At 37.5% G+C, this 13,093-nt stretch overlaps 1 long non-coding RNA gene across 5 annotated transcripts in view; it reads right to left on the reverse strand.

The window, feature by feature from the left end:
• Positions 1-9,681: 9,681 nt before the first annotated feature.
• Positions 9,682-13,093, reverse strand: part of LOC135315339 (uncharacterized) — a 29,341-nt gene continuing 25,929 nt past the window's right edge. For all 5 annotated transcript variants that reach the window (XR_010374788.1, XR_010374785.1, XR_010374787.1 and 2 more), the window contains one exon: positions 9,682-12,889. This is a non-coding gene — a long non-coding RNA (uncharacterized LOC135315339). The remainder of the gene's footprint in view (positions 12,890-13,093) is intronic.

A 13,093-nucleotide genomic window follows, 5' to 3' on the forward strand; every position in this document is an offset into this window, starting at 1 on the left:
TCTATGATCCTTTCCAAAATGTACTTGGTCACGTAATATTTGTGATGTCTAACATGTTTTACTGGAATGCTTCTACAGCTAGTATTTCTTGCCTGTCAACAGGAAAAAACACAAGTTGTAAAATATTCCAGGTAATGAAAGTGAAGAGTAAACACTTCAGGGTTAGACTGTGAAGCAATGAATTGAGTTTCACTAGCAATTAAACCTTGTGGGAAGTTTTAAAACATGGAATTCAATTTTTAATGCTATCCATATATAGGAGATCTGTAGAAAACTGGAACATCTAATACCTAGGGTAAATCAAGATTAAATAAAGGTCTAGAAATGAACAGACTACTCTTATTTGCCCGGTAGGATTTTCTATGCGGTGCAAGTTGGCATTAGCTGAACGTCTGGTAAATTGCAAAGTCAAAATTATGTTATTTTGTTCCAGGAACATCGTCAGCTCATGTAATTCTTTTCACAAAATAAGTAAAAGGTTCCATTTCCAGAATTGTGGAAGAAATAGGCCAACTATCTATTTGCTCAGATTTCATCTTCTCATAGAGCTCCTTCAACACAGTACCTCAATCTTAAAAAACAAAACCTCCTTATGTCAAGATAACCGGTGATGCTTCTCTCTTTTCAGTCACTAGTCCTCTCGACCATAATGGCTGTAATATGAAATCAGACTATCCAGGATTTTTTATTATGGTTGCCTTTTGCTTTTGTATCCAATCACCCATCTGTGATTCTGTGATTTGTCCAGACACTTTCAGAATTCAAGAAGCTGCAATCTCTGCAATGTCGGCCTGTAAGCTCATTGTTTTAGTCTTTAGGTGTGTTATCACACACAAAAAGCCCTTTCTGCATGAGTAAATCAATTCCTTATTTTTTCTGCAATTTTTCATGCAACTAGTATACAGATCACACGTGTGTGTGTGTGTAGAGAAGCTTTCTGTAAAAGCAGTTCAAAAGGCTTTTAATTCTTGTTGTTGTCTTGAGAAATTGTTATAGCTACGTGCAGGGATTTTTTCCACTAAATCACAAGCTTCTATGCACAGTGTTCTTGTGATTTGTTTTTGTACATCTTAAATCTTTCTGTAGTTTTACTTTCCCAGGCTATTACCACAGGCAGCTAGTGGGGGAGCAGTTTTTATTAACCACTGAGGTAGCTGTAAGTGGGAAAAAAATACAATGACTGTTTCTGTTGTTGTTTTAGAGGTTCTTCAGCATTAGCATATTTCAGAAAGAATGGTGCCATATAGGTTGTGTTTCTGGTTTTACTGATTACTACTCAGTGATCTTTACCTCCTTTGTACAGACTGAAATATACTTCAGAAAAGGCGGTAACACTCACTGTTGCTTGTCCTTGCTAAAGCTGGAACGCACTCACAAGGATTACAGCGGAAATAAGAGTTTCTGATGCTTTCAAACATGAAAGTATTCCAATCCCTTTTCAGTGTCATTTGACTGCAAGTGAAGAAAATTACAGGCTGAGGGGGTGCCAATTATGAAAGTCTGTATCCTGATTTTGACAAATGTGTGTAGAATAGAGTTCACCTATTCTTGGAAGATTAAAAAAAAAAAAAGCAAAAAAAAAAAGCAGTGTCTTCAGGGGCCATCTCTGTGTGGGTAAGATAACTGCTATAATAACAATGTGTTATTACATAGATCAGCCTTCAGGAGCGTTCTATTGTACTGTGTGTACAGCATGCCTACTATTACACGCAGCTCATTCTTTTTACATGCTAAGTGTTTCTTTCTATTTATCATTGGTTGCTCAATGTTATCTTTGTACTTGTGAGAATCACAATTACAGAATCACAGAATCACAACTAAAGACTCATAATGCAACACGACAAAGTATTGAAAGACCGGTTGGGCTTTTGGGGGTGGGAGTCTGGGTGGTTTTGTGGTTGTTTTTTTTTCTTTTCATAATTGATGTTCCTATTACATGAGATTTCATATTGAATTTGGTTTTGTCCTGAGGTGACTGGATAGGTTTCTGAAAGGGTTTTCATAGCCTGTATTTCAGGAGATAGAGGTGTCACTAGAAGTAACTCCCTGAAGAACGAATACATGCAGTGCATTTATTCAAAGTAAATGGTATTTAAGTTAGTTAATAGTCAATACAATACAATACAATGATCTTTGCTGATTTTTGTAACCAGAGCCCACAGTCTGCTGGATGTTACTGTGTATTTGGTTGAAGATTTTCCCAATAGAATCCTTCTGTGCAGGTGTGTGCCGTAGGTGAGAAGTTTCTCTTAGATGCGTGAGTGGGAAGCTGCAAAGCTTTTCTGTACAAGAGCAATCGCGGATAACAATATGGCCATAAAAAAGAGTGATATTTTGGACCAGTTTTCTGCTTCTCGCAGGGATTCATGCTGACATTTATCGTGCAATGTGTGGTGTTCTGCATAGCTTTCTCTCCTGTTTAAGATTTTTAAACTCACAAAACTCAATTATATTCTTGTACTATTTGCTTGTCTTGTAATTAACTTTGAATTAAAGTGCTTTTTAAAACTAATGACTTTCAGTCACAATACCTGTATGCAGCCTGAACAGGCAACAATTAATTTGTTGATTTAATTTCATATTTAGGTTTTTTACTTAAAAAACCCCACCAAACTGTAGTAAGATATCACAGAGGATCTGATCTGCTGATTAATCATCACATTCTGTTTTTTTGTTTAGGTTTTTTTCATAGTATTGCTTAAAAAACCCTTTCAGTTTATTTGAACTTAATTTCAGATACCTTTGGAAATGAGATCCCATTGCCCTGTGCATTAAATTAAGCACTCAGAAATTACTTCAGGACATGGTGTGCAATGAGGACACTCATGGAATACTTCAGAATGGAAGGCACCTCTGCAAATCGCCTAGTGAGGCCCTCTGCTGAAAGCAGGGTTACCATCAATGCTAAAACAGGTTGCTCAGGGCTGTCTCCAGTCAATTTTCAAGCACCCATAAATGGAGATTCCATAACCTCTTCAAGCAGGTGGCCACCTACTTGTTGTCAATTGTTGTCTTATGACCAGTAAAAATTTTCATTGTTGTTGTTTCTGGCCACTGACTCTCAACCTATTACCTCTTCTCACCTCCGAGAAAAGTCTGTGTCTTCGCTGTAACTCCCATTCGCTAGTGGAAGACTGAAACTAGCTGCTGCTTTCCCCAGCTCTATTTTTTTCTCCAGGCTAAGCACACCCAATGCTTTCAGCCTCTCTACATACCTCATGTGCCTTGGTCCCCAGTGATCTTTGTGGCCCTCCACTGAACTCACTTCAGTTCTGTCAATCTCTCCTGTCACGAGGGGGTCTAAACCTGGTCTAAGGGCTTGAGAATCAGGCGTACAAGTGCTGAACAGAGAGGGAAGAAACGCAATTCTTGAACATAGCAACCACCGTTACTAAATGGCAATAGAAAACATACAGTACCCAGGGCAGTGGTTGCATCAGTGCTCTGCCTTGATCTAGCCAGGATTAAAGCATGAAAACACAGAATATTGAACTTCACACGAGTCTGTGCTAGGGCTTATGAAATCATTTCTGTTCCCTAAATGGTATACACATGTACCTGGATGGTAGCTCTTGAGTGTTTCTTCCCTGATCTCGTATGTGGGCTATAAAATGATGGACAATTACAAGACAACCAAGGACCTGTGTTAATTTTTTTCTTTTGATAATTGTGTATATAAGTGGACCACGAAAACAGGATAAATCCTGATGTGCCCAGGGATGGTATGTACTGTTCATTTTAGCTGCAGTGAGTAAAATGAATCTTGATGGCTTTCCAAGGCTCTATAAAGAGTGGCTACTTGGAATGGTAGGTCAGTATCAATGGAAAAAAATGTTATTTCTGTTTTCTTAAAAAAATAAAAAGCTAATTTGGGATGCAAATACCATTTCTGGTTCAGCATTCTAAGTGATCCTATTTAGACAGAGAAGTGCAACAGATATTTTGTTCTTAATGTTATTTAGATTGAAAGGTATTTCTAATGCACCAGTTGTTCTATTGTTCTGCATCATGGCAGGCTTGATGTAACTATTCATAACTTTCCTTTAATTAGGTAGCTTATTAGAAATAGGACTGTTCCTAGAAAAACTAACTGTACAATTTCCTGTGGCAGCTTGGTCCATTGATTCATTTTTTTAAAGTATCTCTGACTTTAAGTAAGGCAATTAATGACAATATGCTCAAAGAAAGATGCTGTCGGAACCTAGGTCATTCCAAGGAAGTAGTCTTATTTTCTATTTTGAACTCCTCTAACTTGTCCTGCCCCACCATTGATAATGATCGGCTCTTCTTAATTTAATAAGCAATAATAATTAAGAAATTTGGTTAAAAGAGCATAAACAATATTTTCACCAGCTTACTAGTACAGACCCCTGCCTTTAAGATCCATGTAAGTCTTAAGTGAATTCAGCCATGTTCTTTGTGAGTGATGACTTGGACCACGTATTTTCTTTTTATACATTTTTTGGGACTAAAGAACGCTTTTGCTTTATGAGAGGATATGCCACTAAACGTCTTCAAAGCAAGCTGCAGCTTGATGCTTTTTTATCCAGACATGTGTTGACTCTTAGCGACAAACTAGACTATTGAAAAACTAACTTTGCTTTCAGCTTGACTGTGATTATTGTTGCTTGAAATCTTTTAACATGATTTTAACTTTATTTTCTTTGATTTCTAAATTTTCTTTCATTTCTATACTAGCAGTGATTTTCATTCATGCACCAAGGGATCTGGAGCTTTCATTTGACATGTCAAGGTTTTTTACCAAGATGGCAGGGGTACTGTTACAAATGTGGCTATTTAGCAATTATGTTTTCTGAGATGCAATTCAAGTTTTGGTGAACACTGAAAAAACGATGCAGTAAGTAAGTAGTAGTAGGGTTTTTGGCAGGGAAACCTTTGAAAGAGGAAAAAAAGATCTCAGCTGCAGTGGGAACATAAAGAATTTATATCCTATGTGTTCAGAATTCAAAGAGAAAGGTCAAAAATCTAGAATAAAGATCTTTTGCCATTTACCTTTTGTGAAGTTTCATCACTGTAAACAGACTGATTTGGCTTTTATGGTACAATTAGGAAGTGTATGAAATAAGTGCCACATTGGTCATCTTTGCAAATCTTTCCTAACTGTGTGAGGCTTAGCACTATAAATCTTTTAGTTTCTGTGTCAGATTCTACCATGACCACAATGGCTTGAGATTTTGGGAAAAGATGAAGTATAGCATATGTCTTTAGAATTAGTCTGTTCTCTCTGTCCTGGGACTCAGCCTTGGCAGGAAGATGCTCTGGGATACATAAATCAGGAAAGTAACCTGTACGTCCCTGATTTGGTATGCTAGAATACAGCTGTCTCTGTGGTAATATGTTCTTTAATGCTTTGTTGAACCTGTTCTTAGACAAATGAAAAGGCATGTGTTTGACTTGGTTGGTTGATCAAAATAGATTTTTCTTAGCATTTTTTTCTCAGTCATCTTTTCATGGACATCATTATCTATTACTTAAAATTATTCTGAGAACAACGTGCGAAGCTTCTTTCCTAAACTTATTTGAATATGCCTGTATAATCCACACAGAGTGGTGGCCTTTTGGACATGTGATAAAAAATTAATGGGACTTCAAATTTTTTAACAGTTGGCTCCGGCTGCTGGATTTCTTCCTGTATTAAAATCACTTAAAATGTCTTTCCAGATCTGTTCAGAAGGCAAATTATCTGTGAAGGGTAGATAAAGTAAAACTGGCGGATCTAGTACTTCTTGATGAGATGTATGTGCATTAAAATATGCAGTTCTCTGAGGCAACGTATAAAACATGCATAATCTATTATAATGAGATACCAGAAAGTACCATTCACAAGGGCTGGAATGTTTGGAAGTGACATGAAGGAATGTGCTGTGCAGGCCTGGCTTCAGATGGAGGTCTGACTTCTGTGAAATGAGCGTGGGAGTTATCCGGGTAGTCCAGGACCAAATATACCTGTTACTATTGACACTGTATTACAGCATGGGAATGTTGTCCTTGTTTTTAATTTAAAAAAAAAAAAAAAAAAAAAGTTGAGCCCTGTTTTACTAAATACCACAGATATACACCATAAAACCACTGCAGTAGAGATAGACCCTCTTCCTCGGTTATATTTTCCAATACAATGTGATAGAAGGTGAGAGAGGAAAGAGTGCTTTTATTACCAATATTTTGGAGGGGAGAGGAAGGCTGAAAGATGCTAACAGAATTTGTCTGACATTAGGCACATAGGCTGACAGGACAATGAATAATTTGTAATATCTGTTTTCACAGCATAAGAGCAGTACAGTTCCATATTCTGCACACTTTAAAATTTTGAATAAGATAGAATGATAAGAGGAATAATTATTTATCTCAGAATTGCACTATCCTTTTCAATAAAATTTATTTTCCAAATATTTGAAATTGTTACCTGAAGACAAGTCATTGCCTCACAGTTGCTAACATATTACTAGTATTCTGCTAATTAAACCTTCTTTTCTAATAGTCTGAATCTCTGAGCAACTTTTAAATAGTACTTAGGATTAGACGTTATGTACTGTGAACGTGCAAATTAACCAGATACCAGGATATAATTATGTCATACAGTCCAGCAGTAAGAGTTATGGCCCTCAATAAAACAGAAATTCAAGAATGTAAATGAAAGATTTGCTAAATGGGACACCTAAGGCAGCTGATGATGGGTAAATGCAGATGTGTTTGAAATATGACTATCTTGAGTGGGGATGGCCTTCAGTCACTGCGTGGCTGGACTCTTAAGCTCCAGACACCTCTCTGGGACAACATGTTTCAGTCATCCATTTAGGCACAGAATTAAAACCCACCTCCTTAGAAATACAAATTGGAAGGGTGGCCGACCGACGCAGAAAGCTCTCGGCCTTTTTGGTTATTGCGTAATGGTTAGGTCACACACCAAGGAAAACCAGGAGATTAAAGTTTCTTGCATTCATCATGCAAACAGTAGTTTAAGCGGTTAATAGGTACAAACAAGGATTATAATCTCCCACTGACATCAGGAGAGAAAGTCAGTTGGCTTGTTGCATACTCGTGATTTAGTTCCATTTGATATGAACTGATATTCAGCAGGCATAGGGTGGCAACAGACGTTTTTTTTGTTTTGTTGAGTTTTCCTAATTCTTAGGTAGATATTTTACTTGTCAAAAAGGGGGAGAAGAGGTGGTTCTAATTGGAAAACATGACTGTGAGCCCACAATAATTGTTACCGTGCCTCGGATGCAGGGCTATTACCAGAGTGTATTTTGAGCTGTGTTTTAGCTAATGCATGATCTAATTATTTTTAGAAAACAGTTTCAGCCTACTTTGCCTTCATGTTATTTGTTGTTCTAAGTACTTTTTAATTAAATTACGTGGCAATAACTGGGCTTTAAGTTTGTCAAACCATACATGGAGCTTGCCCTTGCCCCCTGGATAACCATACTGCTAAAGTTTCTGAGTAACGTTCAGAAATATGTCAATGGGCAGCCATGTTTCAGAGAGGAGGAAACGGTATGTGGCACTTTATCTTCCATCGTCATTTATTTCATTTTATTTAGCATCTAAGAAACAAATAAAAGGAATTATGAAGGATTCTTCCGGGGCATGCAGTACCACAAGATATGCTAAAGCACTTACACTTGTGTAATTTGGAGAGTGTATAGATACAGCTTATATGCATCTTATCTTATAGATGCCATTTATTAATATTAATAATAAAAATAAGCATACATTTCTTATAAATATGTCTTCCTTCTTGTTTTTAATATCATTGTGGAAAGCTGAAGGTGCACATCTTGGGAGTGCTGAATATTATGTTTTTGCCATTTCAGAATTTCTTTGTCTTATCTCATGTATATGCATAGATTTACTGTTGTAGCAAACCTGGCTTTCAAGTTTCTGTTTTTTTGTTGAGATTTTTCAAGTGGGCATAAAGGCATTTGTTGCATTATTAAGAAAAATATACGTGAGGTCTGAAAAGATTCTGCCTATATAGAGAAAACACATTACATTTTGTCAGCCTTGATACCTGTCCTTTAATACAAATTTGGGTTGAATAAGAAACTAGATACATAGTTTCATTTGAGTTTCTGAATTTCTCTGCCAGTGAAGCTGTAACTGCCTTCACTGTAGATACGTGCTAGTTGTACTGTTCAAGTATCTAGGTTCTCAGTGGATACATTTTGAGAGGCTCGAAACTGCTAGCATCAATTCTTGTCAGGCTTTTGGCACAACATTGCTGGCATTTTCTGTGAATGCTGTTGAAATCACCTTGTGATTTGAAACGCTACTTAACTTTTAAATGACAGCATATAATTAACATAAAAGAATATTATCTGCTGTCTTTACAATACAGCCATCATATCAGTGTTACACCCAATAGAAAAATCACTCATTTCATAGCATGCCCATCATTCTCAATTTTCCCTCTTTTTTTGCCTATGTACTTGCTGTGGGGTGCTGCTGTTGCAAAAATTAACCCTTATTTATTTGTTATTTTAAAAGATAATCACAAACTGTAATGAGGGATATAAGTAGAACAGCAGTTACTGTGGGAGCTGAGTAACTGGCAGCACTCAAAGGAGGAAAAGAAGTAAATATATAAAAACAAAAAAAAAATCCCTTTTTGTGTTGCATGTGACTCAAGGTGTCTGTGGCCACAGTTTGCATTCACTGAAATGCCTTTTATTGGTCTTAAACATAGTCCTACTGTAAGCAATCAATATCTGGTTAGGGGGACTTATCTTTTTGACAAAAACTGTAAGATTGATTACCTGCACCAGTACTATTTTTAGAAATAATTCATCAAGGTTGTACAGACACCTTGATGCCTGCAGTGTTATTAACACATTTTGAGCCTTCCCTCTCATCCCCATCTCAGTTAATCTTGCTTTAGTCTTTCACAACTCGGAAAGAACGAATATATTGAGGCAAATGAAGCAAGAACTGAGTATGTTGATATGTCCTCAAATTAATGAAAAACGTTTAGCATCTCTTAATAACAATTAGAAACTCCCTGTGCAACACAGGCACGTTTTTGCAGATGTAGCAGTTTGCTGATGTCTGTTGTTGCATGAGGCAGCACTCAGCTATAAAACAGAGGCTATTCCCAGTTAAAAGAAGTAGCAGAGTCCTCTTATTGAATATCGCTCCTGTTCCCTAGGATAGTTCTTACTCCACCTTCTTCATTCTTGTCCATTTGTTCCCGGAAGCTAGGAGAAAGGAAAACCCTGGATATTTCTGAAATGCTGTTGGAGGGCAGAGGGGACTGCTTTTTGCTGCATGGCATTAGGAAAGGATGATCTGGAACCTAGAAAAGGACTGAGATAACAAGGCTGCTGGGAGAACATTGGGAGTGGTCTTGCAAGGTCTGGGAGGGAATAAGAGTATTTTGGTCTAATAAGAGGAGGAGGTCTTAGAAAAGGGATTAATAGGAAAGGCTGTGGAAGAGAGCAGTATAGACCACAAAACCGATCATTACCTTCTGAAGTTTCTTTTATTCCCTCTGAGCCTGATTGACCCTTATTTAGTAGAGGCTCGCTGGAACTCCTTTGTGCTCCTGTTCCTGTGTCTTATCTTCCATCCACTATTATTGCCTGAAATTCCACGACCGTCCAAGACTCCTCAGATCTCAGACATGGAAGATCATTAAGTGCCCCTACTCAGTCCCTGTACTAACTGTTCATGTTCTCCAGATGCCTTTGAATTTTGCATAATTGCTTAGGCTCCCTGAGCCCTTATTACACAGCTGATAGCTCTCTTATTCTGAAGGAAACATTCTGTCATTCATTTTCAACCTGTACTTCCTGTGGATCCTACAGGAAATCAATAGAACTTGCTACAATTAAAACCAATCAAATCATGTGGGCTTTTCTGTTTCCACTGAAAGAATTTTTTATAGACTCTTAATGACTCAAGACTCACAAAATTTTTGAAGTAATAGGAGTAGAAGTATAGTATTGCTTCTGAAAATCTTTATTGTAAAGATGCATCTCTCTTCTGGTCATGAAAAAGTAATTTTACCTTCCTTTTCATCATTATAGAGATGGAAAGGTTCACCAAAACCTTCACCAGAGTGTAAATCAGTGCATTAGTAATTTGCCATTCATACAATCGTATTTAATTTCAGATTTTTTTTCTGAAGTGGAATAACTAAAATTTCAGCTTTATGAAGAGTAAAAAGTTGATACACAGTTGCACTCACTAGACGTCCAGTATAATCCCCACTTTCTTTCCAGCTCCAGTTATCTCATCCCTGCCACTAACACAATAAAAATAACCAAAAAGCTCAAACGGCATAGGCCTTCTTTACCGGACAGATGCAGAATTACAGGTAATGACCTATTCATTTTTTTCAGTTCAAAGGAATTATTTACATAACACGGTACAGTACTTAGATTTCAATTGAGAGTTGAGGTGTTGCATTAATTTCAGTGACATAAACCAAGTCTATAAAAGATGAAAAGTGTCTACTATATTTTGACTTTCACAATGCACAGCTGAAGTAGAAGGGGAAAACAGGTATAGCTTGGTTGAAGATAAAACACTTAAAGGGGTACTAAGTTATAACAGTATCTTTTCTCTTTATAGTGTAGGGATTAACACTTCACAGTAAGCATAAGAGTATTGTTAATTTCCCTGTGAAAACTCAGCCTAAGATAAAAAGACAGCTTTCAATGAGGAAAGCAGATTAGTTGCAGATGAGGGCAGAAGCACACCACTATGTCACAGTGCAGCTGACCATTCTGTACCTTTTTCAGAAGAAAAATAAAATCCATTTTTTTCTGGACTATGAAAATTATTGTAAATGGGTGTGAAGATGACAACCGGGAAAATGAATGTTCTCAAATGGAGCTTTGGAGGCAATTTAAGGTGTTAAGGAAAATTTTAAGAAGAAATTTAAGAAGAATTCTCACAAGCATTCTAGACAACTTTTATGTGTTCTTATTTTAGAATTGTGTTTCTAAAGTTGATTATGTCTTAAACTGGTTGCGATGCTAGGATAGACCAGTTCATAAGAATAAGTTCTTGTGGCTTGGGAAGCTTTGGCACAGCTGTTTTTGTGGTTTAATATTGTGGATTGTTAAACACCTTTTTGGAATAGTGTTAAACTGGTATATGTGGGTTTTTATTTGGACTGGATTAATTTAAACTCTATTGGAACGAGATGGGATGCTTTCATAGGGGACGGATTTATTACTTTTACCTTTCTGTGATATTTTAAAATTATATTTTTAAAGTGTTCAGCAGCAAAAGTTCTTGTACTTATCCTTTTCTACAGAAAGGAAAGGCATTCAAAGTACTCGTTTTTTATCCACAGCAGAGTATTCCTTTGGCTTTATAGATGTTCTGTATTATTGGTAGTTCTCTGCAGAACACCCTTTCAACTTCAAAACTTTGGTCTTGCTGTGGAAGTTACAGAGATGGCAATTTAATTATAAGCCATGAGACAACATGTATTTGAGAGGAAACTGCATGGCAACATAAAGGCAGCAGTGATAATTACATGCTAATTTTTGTTATAAATCTGGTATGTTCATACGATAACTCATATCTTGCCATATGTATCTTGAGATGAATATCAGTGGTCCTTCAGTGGAAGCCACAGCAGATGTGGCATTACATTATATTGAAATAACATAGGGGAGAGCCAGGCTGAGTTCTCGTAAGAGCTCTGTAGGTTCTCAGATGATTCAGACCTTGAGGCTTCAGAGTTCCTGTAAGAATTGCATTGTCAGGGTGGGAGACCCTGTAATTCAGAACGAGTTGTGAATGCAGAGGGTGTCCACTTCAGTGGTCCTCTCCAGGTGGGACTGCAGATCCATGGGTTGGGTTGTTAAGTGGGTTGCTGCCAACTGGGGCAGATCTTATACTGGGGGAAAGCAGCTAAATCCTGCGTGGATGAGAGAATTAGTAATTGAGGAGAATACTCCTCCATACAGTTCAGATTAGCCATTTTACTGTTTTCTACGCTCTAGTGTCAAAATCTTATGAGGGCAAACCACCGCGAATGCGATGTTTTTATTTTTGATTTCTGCAGCAAGCAGCAATGAAAACCCTGACAGCTTAATCAGCCAGTATTATGTAAATGCGTGGAAAATTACAGTAGTTGATGTTTGAAGAAGGTTGTCAGCAATGAAAGTGTTTATAATGTTTGATAAAGTTACAGCTTTTTTTTTTTGCAAACAAGTAAAAATAAAGCATGTATCACCACAGTTGTCCACACATTTATGTTTTGGATTCCCAGCGACATTCAAATTCAGCGGAATCGGTTTTGTCTAATCAGTGCAACAAGATGGCCAGTGTTTAGTGCTGCTGTAGTATATTTTACTATCAATTTTGTTTGGTCTTTTCAATTGCCGTTAAAACAATGAATAAAATGAAGGAGGAAAAAAGCTGGCAAAAGGCAGAGATAATCATTACCACCCAAGTACCTTCGACACAATGATTACTTGGTAAGATGTGAGGTCCTGTCAGCATCGTTAGCTTGCTGCAGAAAAACAGACAACAGAACATTGTGTTGGAAGTTTGGATTACTGCTGGTTTGAGGCACCACAGAAGGAGGCATTGTCCGATAGACTGGGCACCAAAAGACATTGGTGCCATTCAGAGTCTGACAAAAGGGCTAGCTATTGTATCACTGCTCATTGGGAAATCTCTTCATGGTATATTGATACTGGCAGGAGCATAACAGCATCTTAGGAGATGCTGCGATCTGTGCAGTCAAGCAGAGATGCAGATTTTTTACTGATGTGCTATACTGTCTTGTTCTTCCTGTTGATTTCACAGCATGGCTGACAATGTAATAATTCAAGCTTGTGCAGCAGCTTCATCTTGATGGGGGGGTTTATTATGCTGAGGCTTGCTTGTACAGGTGTTTGATCTGAAAGATACAGAAGCATATGAGAAAGGCGGGATAATGCCTTAGGAAGAAGTGCATTAGCTTTGGGGGGGTCCAATTTGTGCTCAAGGGATAGTGCACTCACACGGGAGAACGCAGAAGACATGGACCTACTTATCTGCCTTGAGAGAGGGACGTATAGTTGTGGTGACTTCACTGCGTTGTGCTTTTAGTCATTCTTTTTTT

This window comes from Phalacrocorax carbo, chromosome 11, assembly GCF_963921805.1.
Source record: "Phalacrocorax carbo chromosome 11, bPhaCar2.1, whole genome shotgun sequence".
NCBI lineage: Eukaryota > Metazoa > Chordata > Aves > Suliformes > Phalacrocoracidae > Phalacrocorax > Phalacrocorax carbo.